Here is a 6000-nt window from a genome sequence, read left to right on the forward strand (position 1 = left end):
GATTCTAACGCATATTGGGAGCAGATGGATGGATGTCAAAATCTTCCACTATAAAGACTAATATTCCAGTGCATGGAAGAAATGGTGTGGAGCTGGGAAAGATTTTAGTTTTGGCAGTGAGACTGAACCTACGCTATCCTTCTACACCAGTGCCATGGGCATAGCTGGTCATTTGAGAAACTATTCTGGGCATTTCCACAAAATGGCTGCCATGGAAGGCATGGCAGAAAGTAAAAGATTGCCCAAATACAAGGAAGAAGCGGAAGCTGATTCTCAACACATTAAACAATTCCTTTGAATCTCCAGTTCCCAGATCAGCAGAAACGTGTTTCACAACCAACCTTGGTGTCAATAAGCCACCTTGGAATCCTCACAGGAGGAAAGAAGAAGAAAATGTATTCATTTAAAAAATGAGTAGGGTAAGTAAGGCCCCTTCAAGGATGCTAAGAAAGATCTCTGGAGTGCACTGATGCCCTTGGCCTCTCTGTTGCCTACCCCTGTTCTACTGGGGTCCCTGAAGATAAGTCACGGAAAAGGTAGGGTTTCATCTACTGCATCAACTTGATCTTTTCAGAGACTGCTTCATGTCTTGAATTCTGTCAGGGTGAGGGGGCACAGGACTCAGGCTTCAGTGCTCCAGACACCGCTCCCCTTGCAGCAAGTAGATGGTAAATCAGGAAGTCCCACGCCTTGTTAATTTGAATTGGAATATATACTCAGTTTACTTGCCCACAGTGAATAGAATAAACGAGACTGCACAAAAGCCCCATACCTGATCTCAAGCAGCATAGAATCTTGGGAGAAAGGTGTGTGTGTGTGGGGGGGGGGGGTTAAATAGAATAGAATCATTTAGGGAAATTAACAGTCTTATAAATGCTTTTTAAAACATCCTTTGCTCAGTGGGTTTATGATAGCTGATTATGTCTTCTAGGGGACTGCAGGTGGTGCAGTGGTTTAAACTGCTGTGCTGCTGGGCTGGTTGATTGAAAGGTCGCTGGTTCAAATCTGCACAACGGGGTGAGTTCCTGTTGCTCCGTCCCAGCTCCTGCCAACCTTGCAGTTCGAAGGCATGCAAATGCAAGTAGATAGAAAGGTACCACTTCAGTGGGCAGGTAACAGCATTCTGTGCACTTTGGTGTTTAGCCATGCCGGCCACATGACCACGGAGACTGTGGACAAACGCTGGCTCTCTTGGCTAGGAAACGGAGATGAGCACGTCAAGGGAAAATCTTTACCTTTACCTTTATGTCTTCTACCCTCTACAGCAGAAGACTTAAAATATGATCATGTGTCCCAAATAATATTTTCATTACATACAGCCTTTGGTAATAATGCAAGCTGTAATTCTATTTTCCAATAACAGGGTTTCTTTCTTTTGTCCTTCCTTTCTTTTTTTAACCTTTTTTCTTTTTTTAAAACCAAGTTTCCACTGTCTGCTGATATTACAGCTTTGTTTTGGTTCATATATAAACCTTCAATCTTAGATAAGCAATGAGAAAGAACAGAATATTAGCATCTCTGCTATTAAATATTGATTGAAAATTGAGAATTTTAAAAATTAGTATATAAAAACATGATTTTTATAGTACAGTATACTATAATTAAATATCAAAGTGATGTCAGTTTAATTTTCCATTAGTATCAAACCTCTTTTTTACACTTATATCCTAGTTTTTCCATTGACAGAGCTCATAATACATCATTTATTGACTAATTACCAAAGCTGTTTTTACTGGTACCCTGAAAAACAAAAATAAGACTTACCCTGTTGCTGGTATTTATTTTTATACAATGTTTGGCTGCTTCTGGATATGTGTAACAAAATTTACAACAGACTAAAAAAACCCACAAATCAAAAATATAATATCTGTACATTTCAGAGGAAGAGTGAAGTGTGAGCTTAAACATTACCCTTCTAATTAGCCATGCAGCTTGAATACTGGAACTTTTAGAACATGCCCACGCATGATCTTTGGAGACTCTCCACAGGATCAGAATTTCTTAACACATACAAATTCCTTCATCTTTTAGTCCAAGCAGTCCACAGCTTATCCCAACCTCCAAACATAATCAAAAGCTTTATGAAGCTTTATACACTTGGATTTTATGACAAAAAATAGTTCAGCTGAAAATTTGGTAACCTAAAATTAGGAGTTCAGATTCTTCAGGGACCAGTGTTGTAAAGCAGAATGTTATAAACTGCCCAGAGAGCTTCTGCCATTTGCAGGTATGACAGAGAGATGTGTTGATATATATATAAATAAATGTGTTGCATCTTGTTCCCAACAATAAATAAATGTGTTGTCATCAACATCTTTGGCCCTACCATTTGATGGGATGGTTTGAATATTTTTAACTAAGGAGAAAAGGGATTTGGCAGAATCCAAAGTTACGCAGGCAGAAGACAGGTCGTGCAATGAGACTTTCTTCTTTTTAACTCCTGCTGAACTCCCTCCTTAAAATCTGATTTGGTACCTTCAATTCTGCTCTGAAGGTTTGTAGGGAGATGCAGTAGAAAGAGGAAACCAATCACTACTCCTGGTTCTGCTAACAGAAGCAGTTTCATTCTTAGAAAAGCTTCAGTGGATTCCATTGCACCCTTGGCTGTATGTCTAAAATTTTTGGATTTTAGGATTTTGCCCCAAGCACAGTGAACATGGTGGCTCTGAACAACATAGCCTTAAGATATTAAACCTGTCTGCAGCATTATCATGGACATATCCCTTGATTTGGACCACTAGTTTGGTTATGCAGTATAGTTAAACTTATTCCTTGGCACTGTTAAACAGCTAATGAACTGAGTTGAGTTGCACATCATGACAAGCCATGCTGGGTTATGCTCTAATTGCCCAAAAAGCAGGTTGAATTCTTGCCTTCTATCCCCTTCCCCATGATGCCTGAAAGAAAAGCTTTTTTGCTCAGCCTCCCATCTTTGCTCCCGTCTGCTCTGTCAGTTCTGCCCTTCCGCGCTGGCACGCATCTCTGACAGCCTGGGTAGTGTTTTGAGATCTGGCCTGTCATCACCTGCTCCCCCACAATGCTGAGCTTTAGCCACAAAAACAGAAGGCAGCCAACTCCCCACACAACTGGCTTCCAAGAACACAGTGAGCATTTCTACCTTGCCCTCCTACCTCCTTTGCTCTGCTGCCTCCACTCTGCTGGCAGCTTGGTTTCCTCACAACACACCACCCTCCATCTCCACTGCTTGTGCTTCTCCTGTTATTCCATATATATGTCTGTGCAACTCTTTAAAAAGGTTTATTGTGAGACCATGACCAGTAACATATTATGTAGACATTTACTGGCACCGTGAGAGCAATCCTGGCTACTTATCCAAATGTGCTTGGAAAAGCACTGTGAGGTGTCTGAACTATCCTTACTATAGGTTTTGCTCATAGGTGGAGTGCTATCTAAACTCTGCTGAAAGGTGGGTGGTTTGTAAATGGGATAGCATATGAAGTACAAAAAGAAGAAGATATTATAGTACTATTAGTAGTTCTACCACTATTATTATTTAATTTCTGTACTGTGGAAGAGCCAAAGCTGTCTAGATGATGTACAACAGTTCATGAAAACAATGCAGTAAAATGCCATATTTCTTGCAAAATACAAAAATTTAAAAGCAAAGCAACACATTGCATGCCTTACCCTGTGCCACTACTTCAGATTGTGGGATCAGACGTGTGGGGGAGAGGGGATGATTTGGGGGACCGCTGATCCCAATGGCACAATTCACAGTTCCTGGTTCTGGAAGCCAGGGGTTGTCCTGAACGAGTGCGTCCCCCCGATAGGTAAATGTTGAGCAGGATGGGGCAAGCAACAATGACATCTGGCACCGTGCCATTAAGCAGAAGCAGGAACATTTCACAGAGAGTGTAGTGCAGCTGTGGCAGTAGTTGAAACTTTTCTGTTGGGGTTAGGGATGTATGAGGAATCCATTCAGGGGTAGGAATCCACTGGGTCTCCTAAGCAAAGCTCCCTGGACTCTGGTGGTTTTGCAGCAGCCCTGGGTCTGAATTCCTGGCAGGCATGCCCAGTGTTCACAGAGAGCTCCCCAAGAATGCTGCACCTGATGCCAGAGAAGGCTGGTCACAAGGGGCCTACCAGGAAAGGAGCCCTGCAAGACTGCTAGAAGTACCCCTCAGGCCAGCTGCACCTGATGTGGAAAAAGGTTGCTGGTTGCACAGCCAGGGGTCTACAGGTGTTTGCAACTTCTTTTTGGCTCAGCTCGCCTTGAAAGGCTGGGTTGAGCATCCAAGGATGCCCACAAATGCTTGGAGGGACAGATTCTGATAGGGTTTGTCCCAACTCTAGCTGGGGTTCCCATAAAGCCTGTATGATAACATGAACCACAGCTGAAGCAGAAAAACCTATTTATAAGAATGAGGGGGTGCATGGGAAATCAATTCTCCACTGCAGGGGGCTGACTTATCTGCAAAGAGTGAATTCAAGAATATAGCTCTCTGAAACACCAGCAAATACATCCATAAATCTGGACACAGAGCACAGAATAGCTCAGAACACCAGGCTATAAAATAATTTTCACTTGGAGAACTCTTCACGCCACCCAGGTAATGCTAACATACCGACAAGCAAAAAAGTCCAGAGAGCCAGCTGCCTGAGGGACCCCGAGCTCATGGAACACTTCCATGTTATTTCCTCCTACTTTTACAATGCCAGACAGGTAAAGCTCACTCAGAAAAAGCACCATTGTTCTGAGAGGTTTGGCTGCAGTTGATTCCCCAACTCCAAAGAACATGCTGAGAGGAAGGTACCCAATGTTAAAAGCAGGTTCATACAAGGTCAAACCCAGCTCTTTTTATTGATAAGAATGTTCACATTATCATGTCTGAACAATGGATTATAAAGCGATGCCATGATTTCAAAAGTGACCCACCCATGTAGAAAGTGCTGCAAAATCTGACATAAACTTAAGTGTCTGCACCCAGCACTGATGTCAAAGTGACTTGAATATGCAGCAGTGCTCACCACGGGACAACATACTGGCCTGCCACAAGCTGCTCCACTACAGCTGTGGTGACTGAGGAGCCATCTCCTTTGTGCGAAGGGCAGATATTTGCAGCCACCGCAGGCTGTTGAGCTATTCATGGCCATCTTGGCAAAAGGTTCTTCTGCAGCCCTATAGCTGTCCTTCCCCTCCAGCTGAAATGTGGCTACACAAAAGAGCCACTACAGATTCTGCATTAATTACCATGAGACAGTGCTGGATGAACTTGCCTGGGTCATTGCTGTGATCAATAATCTGTTAGAGCAGTTTTCTTCACAACAGGAACAGCTAATTCTGTTCCTAACTCAGTTCCTAGCCCTCTTGAAAGCACACGACAGGAGTGCCAACAGCCATGCATTGCACTGCTTGTACTGTGGAGACAGGAGGAGCTGAAGGAGAGGAGTGGGAGGGGCTAGCACTGCACATGAACAGGTCTACGTCCGCTAGCACTGCAGGCATGCGTCATCCTGGAAGTGAAACCACTAAGGTTCAGTGATGAACAGTACCACTACACTTCCTTCCAAAAGGGTTTGGAAGATTGGGAAGTAAATATATTACGTTCCATCCAATCTCTAAAAAGGATTATGGTATCTGGAGTAAATAATCCACTTCGTGCATGCATAAAGAGATTTGTTACATGCAAGCTCCTCTCTGTCCTCTCTGCTTCCAAGGCATCAACCACCTTCTTGTTCTGTCAAAAAATTCAGGGCAGATGAGCAACATCCTACAGCAGTCCCTCGGATCCCTATCAACATCCCAACCCCCCTGCCTGCTCCGAGTCCTTCAAAATACCAGGCATTTGGTGGTATTGCTACCTCTCCCTCTGCCTTCTAGGAAAAGCAAGCAGATCCTCTGGACGTCACCATTTTTCCTACAATACCCCAGCACAAAGCTTTGCCAAGGTATATTAGGGAAGAAAGCTTCTTGTTGTTCAGTTGCAAAGTCATGCCCAGCTCTTTGTGACTCCATGGACAACATTCCTCCAGGTTCTC

The sequence above is a fragment of the Varanus komodoensis genome, unplaced genomic scaffold (assembly GCF_004798865.1).
Source record: "Varanus komodoensis strain SLA01 unplaced genomic scaffold, ASM479886v1 scaffold43, whole genome shotgun sequence".
Taxonomy (NCBI): Eukaryota; Metazoa; Chordata; class Lepidosauria; order Squamata; family Varanidae; genus Varanus; species Varanus komodoensis.